Source organism: Ambystoma mexicanum, chromosome 3p (assembly GCF_040938575.1).
Source record: "Ambystoma mexicanum isolate Mex_15411 chromosome 3p, UKY_AmexF1_1, whole genome shotgun sequence".
Classification (NCBI taxonomy): Eukaryota; Metazoa; Chordata; class Amphibia; order Caudata; family Ambystomatidae; genus Ambystoma; species Ambystoma mexicanum.
This window is the reverse complement of record NC_090925.1, coordinates 702,026,963-702,044,409: the sequence shown is the minus strand read 5'-3', so window position 1 is coordinate 702,044,409 and position 17,447 is coordinate 702,026,963. Positions and strand designations below refer to the sequence as shown.

Sequence of the window (17,447 nt, the reverse complement as noted above, 5' to 3'; positions counted from 1 at the left end):
CGCTAGAAAATTGCTGCAACATGGGAGGCGATGAGGTGGGCCAGATCCCATGGTTCACCTTTCTTTCAGTGTTGAAGCCTGTTAAGTGATCTGGTTTGGTTTAACCTCATACAATCACTTCCTACATTCTGGGTGGTGAAGATTACTCCTGTATCATAATTTAGGCAGCATTTACAACTGGCCACGTTTCTTATGGCTAGACTAACCCTTCCGGTGCATGTGAGAAGTTGGTGAGGCACTGGAGCGATATGGTCCATTCTGCATACCACTTTTAGAAGCTAGGTTAGAGCTCCCTGAATGGCCTGAAGCTAATGGATAAAATAGGCCGGGCACCCCAAATCAAGACATTCCCATCATCTAAGCGATAAGGGATAATCTTTAACAAGAGCAGAGGTTTACAAACTTATTTTGTGCCGAGCCCGACCTAGAGTAAAAATGGTTCCTGGGCTCAACCCAATGTTGGAAATTCCCTGATGTTTAAGAGTGTTGCCATCTAGCTCCCCCGCGTCAAATAGTCTCAAGGCCCCTCTAGGATAGCCAGCTCCACAGCCTGTAGACCACTGAACTAGAAGGCGAGAGAAATGGCAGAATCTGGCAGAGGACTAGGAGGTGCCAAATGAAACCAGCAGCCACAGCAAGGATAGCACATCCAGTGATAAGGGGTGTTTCATTGTAAAAACCAAAGTTCTTACTGCAAGAAACGGGTGGGGGATGCTCTAGTCAGAGGCGGCCTGAGGCAAGAGTCCCAGAGTTCCTCACTGGACAACTCTATACACACCTCGGTTGGATCAGCCTAGAGCTTGGGCCTGTGCCCACCCATCGACTAAGCGGAAGGCCATCAGACAGACACTCCACTGCATTACAAGTCAACCCCCATCCATGCAAAGCAGAATTGGGGTGTTGTCGAAATGGGAGGCCAAAAGGAGTGGATGACAGAGGCTAGACAGAGATTATAGCTCTATGAAATAGCAACAGAGAAAAGTAGAGGGTTTGAAGTAAAAGGAGGAGACCACAACAGATAGTACTCGGTCCTTCAGAAGCAGGAGCCACCATGCCAGAGCCAGGCCACCATTCCTGGCCGCTCCAGCCTACGCAGGCCATAGAGGAGGATGGTGTGGACAGATGCAACCCTCATTCAGATGCTGCTTTTGCGTCATTGTAAGACATGCAGTCACAGTACAGTGCGGTGTAAACACCTGAGGAATGGAGGGGCGGAGGAGGATGGCGGATTAAGAAGCGCCGTCTGGAGGGGATAGGGTGGTCCTACCAGGGGAATAGGCAGGGTGATTAAAGTACAGAGGGAAAAACGAGGGCTGCATACAAGGAGTACAGAGGGGACCGAGCATACCGGCTGGAGGGGGCAGGAGGGGGGAGGTTTGAGGTGGGGTATGGTCTGGGGCCGGGGTAAATGTGTTTAGTACTGTGAGGAGCATGGTGGCGGGCATATTTATGGAGACGGGCAAGAGGCAGGCGTACTGCATAGCTTGTTTTTTTTCTGCCCGCCAAGCTCCCTTTCAACCCGCACACAACATACCTTCCATTAGAGCTCTTTATAAAAGCACTGTCGATGTTCTGGTCCAAAGAAGGTACGCCAAGCTCCCGCTCGATATATAGATGTCCACATGAGGTTGCCAGTTCTTGGTCTCTTAGCAACAAGGACACAGAAGGAAGCCCCGTCTCCATTCTCCGATACCAAGCATACCTTCCCCGCACGCCTCTGTAAATCTAAGCGATTTTCTTTTCCGCACACGGCCCGTCGGCTTCCCTTTTGTTGCACACGGTCGCCAGCAGCGCGTGGACATGCAGCGTGCAACAGCGTGTCGGCGAGATAGCTCGGCGGGTTCACGTGTCGCCGGCCGAGGTCAGCTGGATTATGGAGGTGACAAGATGAAGTAACGATGGGGACGGGCACAGGTGGTCATCCTTCGGAGAGTGGTGAAATGAATAACACTTAGCCGGATATCTGCCACACCCAATGAGAACAGCTCTTGAAAGGTCTGGCGGGGTTTTCGGGATGTAAACAAGTATAGCGTGGAGATTCCTCACAGAGGGTCCAGGGGAGCAGCTCAAGATCAGCAAGGCGCTACGGTTTACAAGGAAAGAAACTCAGAGAGCAGTGGCATTCCAACGTGTTATGCGCCTCCCTCACCCACACACATGCCATATCTGCTTATATTGTCTACTGAAAGCAGGCATTGGACCCCCTTTCTGAAGAGCCTCCTTAGGGGGGCCAGCCCCACAGTTTGAAGACCACAGAATTAGAGTGAGAATTGGGTAGAGTGCCAGGACCGTTGCAATGCCAAGGTGTTCCCACTGGGCAGGAAACTGGTGAATACAGAATGACACAGCACATATCCTTCTCAGGAGGGAAGTTTGGGGATCACTTTGTAGACGGTGAGGATTGCATCTCTTGATGGAAAGCAAGAAAGGAGTTGGGGCCTTACAGACATGAAATCATTATTTACAAAGATGCAGAGTAGAATTGTAATTAGCAGGCAATTTTAAATGAATGAAACAAATCATATATGTTATAGGGCCTGCGGTAGCAGCCCTGCATTTATGATTAAGTTGCTCAACCCATAGGAAGAGCACTTTTTGGGCGGCTTATAACTTCACCCCCCCCCTCCCCCCCACATATGAATCCTCACAAAACTTTGCAAAACAGTATATGGCCCCGCCAGATCGATCCTGCAAAGTTTGGTGAGGTATTATGAAGGCGGGGGAGGGCAAAGTTATAGGGGGGTCGTAAAATGTGTGTTTTTTCCCATAGACGCAATGGAAAACATGTTTTGCTCACATCTACAGCCCAAATCGCTGGACAGATTTTCACCAAATTTGTGGCATGAGCGCCGGCTTGGACGTGAAAGTGTGATAAATTTTGTGTAAATACATCCAGTCGTTTTTTTAAAACGACCAAAAAGTAGGTTAAAAAAATGTGTGATATCTGGGTTCGGTCTGCGGACGGGCCTTCGATTGGCCTAAGGGGTGGCATGATGTTTGCGGACATTGGACGCATCAGCTGATTGGTCGATAAAAAAATGTGAGGTGTGACAGATTTTTAGAAATGCCCGCCATATTGGATTTGTGGGCAGTGCCCATTGTCCGCCGACATCGCATTAAAAACATTAAAAAACACAACATTGCACTTGTTAAACTAATTCAACCATCTCTGGGGAGGTGAGATGTGATGAGGATGGGATGGGATATGGCCTTAAAAAGCCAAAAAAACAGGTGTTTTTCTTCTCCGATGTCCGCTAACAGTCCGGGGCAGTCCTATGATGTTCACACACATATTAGATATTCAGGGGCATCTATGCTTATTTGTGCATTACAGGGTTGGTGAAAAGCAGTTTTTGGATGGCTTATAACTTTGGCGCCACTCAATGAAATTGCATGAAATTTGGGAATTTCATTCTAGACCGGATTCTGAATGGTTTTGAAAAGTGTGTTGCTGTTTTGTCAAGAGGGAACAAAATTAGAAGGGGGATCCAAAATATTGTAAAGGCTTATAAATGTGGTGCCATTTGACCAAACAGCAAAAAACATTGCAAAATGATTTTAGATCCAGAGATAAATGTTTTTACAAAGTTTGGTGGGATTCTGTCAAGAGGGGGAAAAATTAGAGGGGGGGGTCTAAAATATTGTAAAGGCTTATAAATGTGGTACCATTTGATGAATATGCACAAAAGTTTGCAAAACGATTTTAGATTTAGATATAAATGTTTTACAAAGTTTGGTGGGATTTTGTCAAGAGGGGGCTAAATTAGAAGGGTTCTCAACATTTTTAGATGGCTTATAATTTTGTTGCCATTTGACGAATGTGGACAAAGGTTTTCAGAAAGATTAGATACCAAAGCATGAATGGTTGTGGATTTTGTCAAGTGGGGGCTAAATTATGACTATTTTATGTACATACATTTTGATAATGTAGGAACATTCAACTGCATTCTTTTAACAGACACAGACAGGTCAGACTGGGGAATACAATTGTCTCAGGCACCAATGAAAAAGTGGCCCACAATTGCAAACAGCAATGTATTCCTTTTGTGAGAGACTGAGTTGTACCCAAGGGGGAGGTTTATGATCAAATGTGATGCAAATTGTGCATTTTTAAGAATATTTATTACATTTTTAAAAAAAAGACTAACTGCATAGTGAAGTAACTTATCAAACAGGCCCACCTAGGCCAAATAAATTGGCCTAGTTTGTCCCAAAATTCTAGCCCACATTTATGTTTTTGGTTCGAGCATTGCTATGTTGCCCTATAGGACAGTCCGAGACTGGGCACAGAAGATACACCTGGGTATCTTTGTAAAATACAAATAAAAAACATTTTGAACCTTTTGGAGAGGAAGGCAGCATCTATACCAGTTAGCAGCTCCTAGCAGCCTTTAAAAATAAATATAAAACCAAACATTTTGACATGCAACAGATGACACAGCAGCAAATCAGTGCCCACCTGCCACGGTTTGAGTTTCTTTCCCCAAAAATGTAATATGTAGACACCACAATATAATTAAGGCAGCTTCTAGTTGGCCAGGTTACCCCCTGCTGGGTTTCACAAGAGACTACTACTATAAACTTTGTTCGTCATTGGATAGAGCAACTTCGTGTGCCGCGTGTGAGCGGTTAGAACCATTTTGGAATTGTGCTGTGAACAGGAGAGTGGACTCAAAGAGGGTTTACATCATCTAGACGGCCTCCTGTTTGTGGGGGCGAGCAAAGGATGACTTGCTCCAGAAAAGCGGATACATCTGGCACGATGGGGAGGCTTGAAGTACCTCTGAAGCATACAAAATGTGAAAGCACTACCTGCCTCCCCTTCCTGGGTAGCGAGCTGGACAAAGTTGCACATGAACCATGCCTGGCGACAGTCAATGTAACAACCTTAGTGGGGAAGTGAAACTTGGCTGGGAGAGTAAAAAGGTGACCCAAAGACAGTTGCAGTCCCTTATAGGGCAGCTCAACTTTGCCACTGGGCTAATACCACAGGGTGGCAGTCCTGCAGTGGTTGACTAGGGCCACTGTTGGGTTAAGACGCCCAAGCTGAGGAAAGGGGTGAAGGAAGACCTAAGAATTTGGGACGAGTAACTTGTCAGTTTTCTATGGGCCCTCCATCTGGTGGGAGCGTGCGGGGGGTGGGGGGTTAGATCGGACAGTGTAGAGTCAAAAAATGAGTACCATTTGCTTTAATAAATGGCAAGACCCGTTATGAGCAGCTCTTGTAAACTCCGGCGGGGGTTTCATGCTATATGCACCTAGTAGAAGAGTTTGCTTTCGAAGGAAGAGCTTGTTAAATCACAATAGTGCAGGCCATCGACTGTTAGTGCATACTCTCTACATATAACCTCTTCCTTTGGAAATAGTGCGATACCTGAAAGGTTACCCAGGACTCGTCCCAACATAGATTTTAAAAATAATAATTCCGGATTTAGACTCAGTTTAGTAATAAAAACATTCAACTGTTTCACCTAGATAGCCTTGAACTCAAAGGGCCTGGAAAAGGGCGAGTGTTGCCGTGGAACACCAACAAAGAAGGCTGGGTAGCCGTGGTGGAGCCAGGGGTTGGGGTGCAGGACGGTCGGCTGCCCCCCCTCGTGCCCAGTGCGCCCCAGCCTCCCACTGGCGCCCAGTTATCTGCACCCCCGACCCCGCACCAAAAGCTGCCCCCGTCACTGCTGGGTAGATGGCAGATGCAGGTAGTGTAGCCGACTTTTCAACAGAGCTGGGATCCCAAATGACCAGACGCAGCCCAGGCCAAAGGCCAACTTGTTGGCAGAGCAGAAGCATTTGTGGCAGTGTTGACTGATGCGGCCGAGTAAACCAGTGACGGCTGCGGCACACAGGAGGCCGGTTTATGCCCCAATCATTCTGAAATGCGAGTGCTCAGAAGTGGATGCAAAGCTGCTTGGACGCTACACACACACTCTAAATAATAATTTAAAAAACACAATTAGTATGAGGTCAGTAAAATGTATCGCGCAGTGGTCCCCTCGACTAAGGGTGGGGCATGCCTGTGTTTAAAGTCCACTGCACTCACCCACCCACCCACACAACAAACTAAGACAGAGCCGGACTCAGGGACCTGCAAACGCAAGCGAAGAGAAGGGGGCTGCTGGACCAAACTGGCCTCTGGTGGTGTGGTGGTGCCGCTGACTGAGGGAGGAGGAGAAAGATGGAGCATAGAGGGCTGCTCCGCCCAATACGCACTTCCACCCAAAAAAATAAATAAATAAATAAATAAATAAATAAATCACCCCACTAGCCATGGCGAAGGTTAAGAATTCCCATGATGCCCATATTGGATGTCGCAAAACTGAAGAGTGATGGCTGGAAGGTTTTGACTTAAATCATAACAACTGGCATTGCTCTGGGCAATCCTCCAGACGTTTGGTTTTCAGCCTGCCTGGCCTTAACAGAAGGGGGAAGCTCGTATGTAAGTCAGATTTGCAAGGACCCAAAAAAGGGGCAGTTCAGCCACGACAGCTAGGCCACAGCTCTTCTGCATGAGGCGCAATACCAGACATGCACCAGGGTCGGTAGTTAACTGTAGTGTGGGTCTCTAGAGACAGAAAACTGGAGACCCAGATGTGGGCATAGCCGCCCACCTCGAGGTTACCGAAAAGTGAGGACCAGAACGTTTTCAATTCATCACACCCACTGCCATTGCTCTGGGAAGTCCATATTGGACGGCCAGATTTCAAAGATCTTCTATATTGTACATTGAAAAAAGACCTTCAGTGGTCATACTGGTAGGGAACTCTTGAAGGCCATCTCAGTCTGCAACACACCAACCGTTGCATATTATTCATTGAAATGGACTGGAAATAAAACAGCTGGCAGGTTTGCATACTACATGGAAGTACACCAAAAGGGGCCTTCAATGAGGAAGGACAACAACTTAACTCAGACAGCAAGCGGCACACGCTACCCAGGATTGACGCAGAGAACACCAACAGACTAGAGGATAAGTAGACAATCCCCAATATTTGACTTGCCGAACAGTAAGGAGTAAGGGTTTGAGCCATAGAGATGAGTACAATCAGGATTCATTTTTGGGGAGCCAGAAGTCAAATAAAAGTGTATGGCACATATTAAAGTTATGACAGAGGGCCTCCAGTCCACTGGAAGTAGGGAGGCCCAGAGAAAGACACTTATCCCCTGGGGACTCTCAGGTGTGTCCATAAGTGTCAGACTACCACAAGGCCGAAAATTGTTACCGCTTCCCAGAGTGGTTTCATTATGAGGGCAGGCAAGGGGAAATTGTTTGATACCACAAAACCTTATGAAGCATAAGATCACAGCCTTCCTTTGATCACAAAGCATTTTCGATTTCAGAAGAATGCAAATCTGTGAAATTGTTGTAGTCAAGTAAACTCCCTGGTAGTAGATGCAGTTGGAGAACACGTAGTACTCCGCTGTTGCCATCACCTTTTCTGTAGGATGGGCCGCGTTGGGCAGAGGCCTAGTGTGTGTCCCAGATTATATCACAGGGTAAGATACAGTGCAGAGCACAAAACCACCGAGTATGCGAGCAGGCAACAGCAATACATGACAGAACTCGGGGGGATTGGTCCACTGTTATCCACTAGAAATCAAGTTTATTTTGGATAAAAATCATTACAAAGAAAAAAAAGTTGCAACAGAGATCATTCGGAACCATTAAAGAAAAATAAATGCCTCCAATTCATATTTTTAAAAAGACTGTTCACACAATTTGAACATTCAGAATAAATTGCAGGAACCTATGGGCACGATTAACAATTGGATCACTGAAACTATAAAAGCAAAGAGGGGAAGAAACGCAACGTCATGACATATATACTATACGTAATTTGACTCCAACCATGCACTGTACCGCAAGGGAGGCTGTTGATGGGCTCACATCAAGCGCTGGTCTAATCTCTGATCTTATTTCAGAGCAGAAGTAGTTTAAGCCAAGTAGCTTGAACCGAATGTCTCTTAGCCAGAGGTCAATTTTTCGCCCATATACTTTTCAGTTAAAGATTTTATGCTATTCGGTAGATCATTATCTTCTCGGCACGAATGTACTGTTTCACATTACTTAATTATTATTTGATCATACAGCCATCAAATGGTAACCATTTGCCATATCGTTGTACAAATGGTATCCTGTCGTAGCCATCTTTTGAGAGAATATTCTACGCACTGAATCGGGCTGATTACACATTGGGTAGTCAATTTTGCAGCAAATGCAATTTTACCGTGGCCAAATACCACAAATCTCTGTCCCGCCCCCCTCCCCCAATTCAACCCCCCACTTAAGTTTTCCTGGTCCGCTGCCTCTCCTGACCCTGCAGCCTCAGTTCCGTCCTCTAACGCAGGTCGGATTCTGATGCCACAGGGTGCCCCTCCAACCTCCCCTCATGGCCAAAAATTCTGAACATGGGGAGCAGGGGACACCCCCGCAAACCCCGCTCCCCTTGTTCGGCATTTATTACCCAATTTGATCGATCGAATGGTGCTGGCCGAATTCGGTCAGATGTACCATTCGATCGATCAAATTGGGTAATACCGTACAGAGCTACCGTTCAAAGGAAAATCCTTGACTTTAAAGCTGACAGACCATTATCAAAATCACGGTAGGCTAGCCTGAACTCATAGTACTCAACTGAGGAGTCAGATACATTTTTGACATGTAATCTTTTCATATTTACCACATCTTCATGGGCTATCAACAAAGATGACCACTTGGGTCTTCACTAATGGAGGACTATATTGTACAGTGTTCATTCTGAAATATCTTTAGTGCTATGGGGAGTGGGGCAGGGGGAAGTGAACTGCCAACCAAACAAATTGAGTTGGCGATAAGAGCACTCCTCACAAGAGGGACTGGGTATTGGACATATCCAGATGAGATTTGTCTACTGGTTCCTTGTCCAGTGCCTCTGCTAGATAGAGTCCAGGGTTTCTTATCGCTTATGCAATTTGATGTAGTCAGTTTGTGAGCGACAATGGAATTATTGGCTACATCCTCCAATAATTGCTTTAGAAAATAATATAATCATCTCTTTTCTGGGATGGAGCCTCGACCAATTATGTGTTGATAAACTCTTTTTTTTAAACACAGTCTTTCAGTTTAGAGTCGTTCTATGGTCAATTGTAGGGAATTACTTTGGATTAGAATAACTATTTCCTGACTGCCCATTAGGTTAGATTTAACCTAGGGACTAGTCGGCAGAGTGACATCCATAAGGTAAGTTGAAGCTTTGTTGTGACAGCAATTAATAGCAGAGCAGGATAGCAGGCAAAATCGTATAGTCTGCGTGGCGACATTGTGTGCATTCGGAAGTACATGAAGATCTGCAATGACAGCAAAAGAATTCCAACTTGGAATCCTCAGGGTTAAATCTGTAACACTAACACTTCATGGTTACGCGATCACACAGAAAAAGTATTGTTAGGTGTTGAGGGGATAAAGTTAATAATAGATGCAAGATTGTTAAATGGCAAACATATGTATGCTTTGTGTATTTAGGAAGAGGATCTTTCTGTGTTAACCCAACAAAATGGCAACGCAAACAGGGAATCTCACACCCCACAGTGGGAAATCTCCTGTGATGCAGTCTGGCGATGGGCTTGGACAGACAATTAATAATATGGAATTTGAGGATCAGGAAATCATTAAGATAATTGGTGTCCCAGAGGAAGGGAAAGGGAAATGCCATAGCAGGCGAATGCAAAACTAATTACCCAACAAGAGTCTGTTGTGGAGACTTAAAATTCAGATCCTGAACACCACAGGCTGCTAGAGCAGACTGTGCCCTCTAACCCAGCCCCCAGGAGGGGACACCGGAAGTAACCAGCTCCCTGGGAGTCTTACAGAGGAATAAAACGTATGGCCAGAGGGAGGCGTCACAGGAATTGCTTGGAATGGTACATGCCCTCAGGAATTCTGAAACAAAGATGAAGATTGGTGGAAGCCTACTGAATGAAACTAGGCACACATCATTTGTATTCACATGGGGTTTCCTTTGGTCTTATATCCCTTATGTTAAATTTACAATCACTATGATTCCTCCAGAACACAAATCCTGTGGTGTTAAGGTAACAGTCTCATCTAGGTTACGGATCAGCCCTATTCAGCCGCAGAGCACAAATCACTGCAGGCCATTGCAAAGTAAGCCAACTGCTCTCTTGAAGGCCCAACATCATGGCACTGAAGCTTTGGCCTAGCTACAAAGAAACGTAAACCACAGATCAGGTGCTTTTTGCAAGAGGCTAGTCATGGTGGCAGCCTACGACCCTCTAGCACTAATGTTTGAGCCCAAACCGTACTTAATGCTTCTCCTGGTTAAACAGGAACATTCCCTGAGCCCAGAGCTCTAGGTAACTGGTAATATTGTTACTCCTGCTTTGTTGAAGGTGCTTCTTTGAGCAAATAACTATTCCTGTGCTCAAGTCCCAATCTTTGCTGCAGAGATAGCCCTTCCCGAGGGAGGAAGAGGGCCAAGAATGACAAGATGCTTGGTACTTGGGCTGTCGTCGTAGCCGGTGACAAATGGCTAACCCCGCACAAACTTTCCACCATCTTCAAGTTATATCCTGGAACGTAAAAAGGGTCAACAAAGCCATCAAAAAGTACTGAAGCCGCTTTCGTGATTGACATTTATTACAGTTGTTTTGTCAGCTTGTCTTTGATGAAGAGCTAAGCCTTAAAAAAAAGCATATTCATTTTTACCAACTGGGCCCCCCAGACACAAGGGGATAACCCATCCGAAAGTGCATCTAGAGGCGTGAAAATGTAAGTCTCTCTGGCCAGGACTATACTTTCCAATCGGCCACGTACTTGCCCCTTGGCCTATTGTATAGGAGGGGTTCCTATGCGACCCCAGGGTACGGGCGTAGGACATAGGGGAGAGGGGGGGACAAATCCCCCCACAATTTTAAGTTGGAGGGATGCAATGACATTTATACCGCCCCCCACTTTCCCCCAATGTGTGTGTGCAGAGTGATGCGTGCAAACCTGACTAAATTTACTTTGCACGCAGTTCACCCCCTTCAGCAGCAGCAGCGGGCATTACAAATTCTTGTAACAAGATTACAATCTTGTTACAACAACAACTCCCCCTCCCCACCCGCGCCTGTGCATTGGAGTGTCACGTGTGCCCAGGCCGGGCCTCGGGAACATACTGCACGTGCCAGCCCTGAGTGTGCATTGCACAGCTGCGCAGCCTCCTCGCCCTCACCTTCCAGAAGCCAGGGCCAACAGGCAGAGACGCATGCTGAGAGTGTGACACTCGACTCAGACTGAACTTCTCCTGCAACGCTGTCATGCCGGGGACAAACCCCCTGAGAGGCAGAGACTCAACGAGACGGTGACCTCAAGGTAAGTCAAAGTGGGCTGGCCTGGCCCCCCTGAGGGCAGGCCGGGCTGCTGCGCTGGCAGGACGCAGCGCGCATTGGAATGGGGAGGTGGGAGGTGTTGCTCATAGCGCAATTCTGTTTATAATGCGGTGTGTCTTGGCCACGTAAAGTGTGTGGGTTTTGAAGCTCTCTCAGTTGTGAATTGTCGCCTTTTGGGGTGGGCGTTCGGGGCAATGCACCTAGCCATGTTGTGTGCAACCATGGTGGGTCTACTACTTTCTAGTGAGTATAAGTAATGAGAATAAAATAGGCAGTCCATATAATGGAAACTTAAAAAAACAACACTCTGAGCCTGCTTGGAAGGCTGTGAAATTCCACGTGCAGGGTGCCCCTAAATACAGACAGGGAGTGGACACTAGGCTTTCCTTTCCCCTTTGCAGCAAATAGTGGTCGACTGGGAGCAGCCTAGTGTGGCGCCATTTTAGGAAGCAATGCAAGCAGCCTCCCCTTGCTACTGGCAGAGGATATGCCTTGTGCGCGGCAGCACCCGAGAGTGGGCCTCTCAATATCCTACCTCACCAGGTCAAGTCATCCATATAAACAACCCTCCGGCATCAGGCGGGAGGTAGCGCTACGAAGCGGCTGGAAACGGGACATGTCGGTGTAGTAGAGAGCAGCGTAAAGGAATGAGTTAGCCCCTGGTTGATGCTCTGCCTCTCACGCTTGTCTACATGGGGATGTGGGCCACTCAGTTTGCGCCAATCCAAAATGACCGCACTCATGACCTCTCCAACGTGCCCCCAGTCCCCAAATTTAAGGCAAGCGGGCATCTTTCCAGCGCTTACCCCCAGCCACCTGAAAGGCTTGCCAGCGAGTAACCCCTTCCATTGGGGCTCCATGAGAACTGTGCGGACCCACCTGCCCTGTCCCAAGCCTGCAGGGAATCTGAAGCATGCGAGCACAAAAAGGCAGTGTGCCCGGTGAGCCTTTAATTCTAAGCCATGAGCCCACAGAGCACATGCATGAGCTAATAGTGGCAGCACGACCTGTGGTCTAGTGGTTACAGTAGATGTGGTGTAGTGGTTACAGGAGATGTGATATAGTGGTTACAAAACAGGTGGTCCAGTGGTCACAGATAAACGTGTTCCAGTGGTTACACAAGATATGCTCTACTGGTAACATGATGTGGTTTTAGTAGTGGTAACAGTGGATGTGGTCTGGTGGTTACAGACGATGTGGTCTTGTGATGCATAAGATTAAATTTAGTGGTTACAGGCAATGTGTTCTTGTGGTTACAGGAGATGGTCTACTAGTTAATGCAGATGTGGTCTAGTTGTGCAAACCTATGTGTTGTAGTAGTTCTACGAGCTGTGTTCTAGTGTTACAGCAGATGTGGCCTAGTGGTAACAGGAGACGTGGTGTAGTGGTTGCAGATGATGGGGTTTAGTGGTTATTGGAGATGTGGTCCAGTTATGACATCAGAGGCGGTCTAATGGTTCTGGGAGTTGTGGTCTAGTGAGTTTTGGACATTTGTTTTAATGGTTTTTGAAACTTTCGGGCGATGTAGTCTGGGAGTAAAAGACGATGTTTTGATTGAAATCTTTGAAACTGCGCCAGATCATCACCATGGTCCTTTCAAAGCACTCAGGTGTGTATGGAAGTTGCTATACTGTGCCCCCTCCCGGGGTCTCCACATTGTAAACTGCACCGGAAAGGAAAAGGGAAGGAGTGAAGGGTTGGGGGAATGAGGCTACAGAGCTTTAAGTGGCAAAGTCGAGTTCTTTGACTAAAAAACAATACATAAATAAAAAAAGAAAAGTCCCAAGGTGTCACCTGTCCCCCCCAGATTTTACGGGTCTCCTACTCCCCCGCCCCGGGAGACATTCTCAAAGGTGGTTGGTATTTGATTTTCTAAGTTCCCAACTGAGACTCCTGCCTTGTGTTTGCTCTGCTGGCAGTCCTCCTTATCCCGACGGTTTTCTTATGGGGTTTCAAATGGTGATGAGAAGACCAGCCCCTTCTTCGGGCAGTTCTGGGGCCTTCAAGGAATCGTCTGCATATGCCACTCCTTTCCAAATGTTCTCTTTGTGCTGCGCTTACCTTCTTATATTGAAAGAAGGATTCATAGTTATTCAGAGACGTGCTCTCTACACACAAATCTGCAGGACTTAGGCCGTGTCAAGTCTGCTGAGGAGTGGCGAGAGGTTGGACACAGTGTTAACTCCTACTCAATACAAAAAGAAAATGCGCAAATTAGACAGTACCAAACGTATGCCTGGAAGTGTTTTGTGCGTGGGAGGGGCATGCAGGTGACAGGTGTCATGGATGACCAGTATGCCATGACAGTAATGACAGTATCAGGAATGAGGAGACTGAAACAGGATGTGAGGTGGAAAAACCTTGGCCACAAGCTTTATTTTAGTACCAACCATGGTGCAAAAGAAAAACCAACCATAACATCATCATAAAAGAGAATAACAGATTCCAAGATGGCCGCGATGCTCTGAACACCGCGGTCACCGAGCTCCTGACCCTGAGACTTGACCTTCAGCCCATCTGACCGGTGCTGCCCACCCCAGGCGACGGTGATCGGCGGCAGGCGACCCGCTGACAGAGGAACAGGACCTGGTCGTGCCTGCCACTGTGGCATTGTTGAGACCGGGCAGTGGAGAGCGGCGGCCTGGCGCAGCGAGGATAGTGGACCTGTCGCCGGGCACCGCCTTGGGCGCGCAGGGCGCCAGACCAGCAGGCAGTGGCGGGAGCGGTCATGGGGCAGGGTGTCCCGCGCCTCCAGACGAGCCTGGCCGGTGCAGTGTTGGGAGTCTCCGCTCCCCCTCCTGAGCTCTTTGCCAGTTTGTGCTCCGAAGCAGCCGTGCTCAGGACCCATCGCCGGAGTGAGAGTAGCAGACGGAGCCGCCGGTGCTGGGAAGCACATCTTGTGGAGGTCTTGGAGAGGGGGCTGTGCAGGCTCAGAGCTGAGCGAGGAGGGGGAGCTGGGGATGCCGTCGGGTACCCCCCACAGGTATCTACATTATAGGACACAGATTGCGCTCTGGTTGGGTGTGGGGGCGGCTCCTGGTCACCTTCATCGGCACCCACGAGGGCCTCTTCATTGGAGCTTGTGAGCCCCCCCCCATTGCTTACCCCCGTCAACAGACTGGTACCTGCTGACACAGGTCTTCAGAGACATATGTGGAGGAAGGGAGGGGGTCAAGGAGGCGGTGCACTGGGCCCCCCCTTCCCTCTTGTGCCTCCCCTCTTGCCGTGGAGGCACGGGCTTGGTTCAGAGGGGGAGACTCTATGCCTCTGCGCTTGAAGGACCAGGATTGCACCCCCCTGCTCTCGTTTGTCTGGAACTCTGGGGGCCGCACATCACTTCTCTGCTCCAGCACTCTCAGTAGATAGCCAAATTGCAGGATCCCCGCCGGGCTCCTGGGGGTGTCGCCGACGCGTAGAGGGTTGCTCCGACCGTTGGCGCCTGCAGGAGGGCCCTTCCCACATCTGTGCACAGTCAGAGCTATTCGGGTCAGCGGGGAAAACGACCCTCCAGTCTTTACCCATAGTATTCGGAGCACCCAACATTATGTCTAAGAATAAAGCCAAGGATCCCCAAGCCCTTCAAAGGCCCCAGAGGAGACCGCAGGAGAATGCCCTCACCAAGATATGGGCCAAGGATACGGAGGACTCCCAGCCAGCATGCCCCAGTGACTCCCCAGCAGAGGGCCCTCCAGCGGACGCGGGCGCGTTGGAGCAACCTGTCACCCAGGCAGCGCTGAAACTTTTACTGGCTGACATAGTGGAGAAGATCACCAATGCGGGGCAAAGGCAGATGGATGCCCTTAGGGAAGACCTGGCGGAAGGCCTCCAGTAGATCAAAAGGGACATTAGCAAGATTGAGGAAAGGGTGGACACTAATGAGAGGGCGATCCAAGATATTGCCGAGGACGCAAAGAAGGGCGACATTCTCTTGGATACACTGGCGACAGCGACGCATAACCTGGAACTCCAGGTGGAGGATCTAGAAAACAGGTCTAGGCACTCGACCATTCAGATCAAGGCCCTTCCTGAGAACACTTTGGATCAAGATCTCCCCCAGGCGGTGAAGGGTATTTTCGCGGACCTCCTGGAGGAGTCGGGATCAGAAGACATCATCTTTGACAGGATACATAGAGTGGGCCCTAAACGATCGGATCCAGGCGCCAGACCCAGGGATGTTTTGGTAGCCTTGCACAGTTTCATGGTGAAGGAGCGTGTCCTAACAGCAGCAAGGAAGGCTGGTAGGCTCACGTACAATGGTTCTGAGGTTGTGCTGTATCAGGATCTGGCGCAGGTAACCCCACACAAACAACAAAAGATGGCCCCGGTTCTTTCCCACTTAAGGGCACAAGTCGTCCGGTATAGATGGCTACATCCCTTTGGCCTGGCCTTTGAATGGCGAGGGAATGCCCAGAAGACCACCACATGTGAGCAGGGCCTCGCTTTGCTGGGGCTCGAAGAGGAGGTTCCGCAATCATTGCCCCCGCCGTCATCTCAGAAGGGCGCCCGCCCAGAGGGAGTGAGAGTGGTCCACGGCCCGCTCAAAGAAATCGAGGAAAAATTAGATTCGGTCACCCCCGGAGGGGCCCATCGCCGAGGAATGGCCAGGGCTTGCAAAACTGATTTCTTACCAAGCGGTATCCCTGATGGAGTTGAGATAAAATGCCTGGGGTGGGCACAAAGTTTCATTGCCAGGGGTGGGATATGCATCTAATACAGCAATGGTCTTGGGGTGGGGGGGGCGGGGTCACACATCTTGGAATGAGATTGGGATATCCCGCGTTGGAACACTTGGGGGGCACTCGATGGGACGACTCTCGAGATTCTTATTCAAGGGGGGCTGAGGCCAGTCGTCCCACACTGCCTGAGGCAAGTGGGGGAGGGCAAGGGGGGGGATAAAAGGGGTATGGGAGAGTCATGGGTTCAGATGGCAAACAGAGCTTCTGCAGTGCATCAGAATTGGGGAGCACAAGCAATGAGTGCCACTTACTTTACAAACCTCAGAGAGCTATATGTTATTTTTAGTTGATCCATTATGGCTAGCCAGTGGGCACTGAGGATCTTTTCTCTCAAACGTCAATGGCCTAAACTCGCCAATTAAGCGTAAGAAAGTGGAGCGCCTCATCAGGCGCGAAAGGCTGGACATAGTTACGCTCCAAGAGACCCACATTCGAACAGCTGACAGGGGAAGGCTCAAGTTCGGGGGATACGCCAGGTCTCTACAGGCGACTCAAGCGGTAAAGAAAGCAGGAGTCCTAATGGCTCTTAGTGATGGGCTGGAGCTACATATTGCTGGAAAGGTATCAGGTGACCAAGAGAGGTTCTTAACGTTTTCTCTAGAGGGAAACGGTGGCAACGCTATATGCCCCTAACACTGCACAAGACAGCTTCCTTCAAGACACCATGGGTAAACTGGAGAAGTTTGCCAAGTCCCCTATTATTCTTACTGGAGATTTCAATATTGCTTGGGACCCAGGGAAAGATAGAATGGCAGGAGGGGCAGCCCTACAGGGGAGACCATCACAAGCCCTGAAGGAGAAAAATCACTAACCTGGCCCTAGTTGACGCGTGGCAGGAGGTACGGGTTGAAGAGGGCGGGTATACTTTCTACTCTCACGTTCATCGATCTCATTCGCGAATAGATTACATTTGGCTATCTGTAAACCTCCTGGGGAGGGTCCTGGACATCCCGTTGGGCTCTACAACGTTGTCGGATCACACCCCTCTGACCATATCCTTGAAGGCGGGGGGAGGACCTCTGGGGTTGTGGAAATGGCGCTATCCTATCTCCCTATTTAAAGACCCACTACTGATCCGAGAGGTCGAGGAGGTAATAGATCGTTTTTTTTATTGAAAACCCCGCAGGGGACACATCACCGCAAGTCAGGTGGGATGCCTTCAAGGCTACCCTCTGAGGGTCCATTATAGGGATGAAGGCTAGAAGGGGGGTGTACTCCCAGGCTATCAAAAGGGAATATAGGGCAGTGCGTGGCCAGCTAGACCTGATTCAGACTTGGGCGGCAGAGCAGAACCTGCTGTATCTCCGGCAGAAATATTATATCAAAGCTAATAAGGCCGACCGG

General features: G+C 48.8%; 1 protein-coding gene and 1 long non-coding RNA gene across 7 annotated transcripts in view; one reads left to right on the top strand and one right to left on the bottom strand.

Annotated features, from left to right (window-relative positions):
* The window catches only part of DBN1 (drebrin 1), a 326,031-nt gene that overhangs the window by 229,141 nt on the left and 79,443 nt on the right, over positions 1–17,447 (bottom strand). The window lies entirely within an intron of this gene.
* Positions 11,223–17,447, top strand: part of LOC138580742 (uncharacterized) — a 233,357-nt gene continuing 227,132 nt past the window's right edge. The window contains exon 1 of the long non-coding RNA XR_011304343.1: positions 11,223–11,350. This is a non-coding gene — a long non-coding RNA (uncharacterized lncRNA). The remainder of the gene's footprint in view (positions 11,351–17,447) is intronic.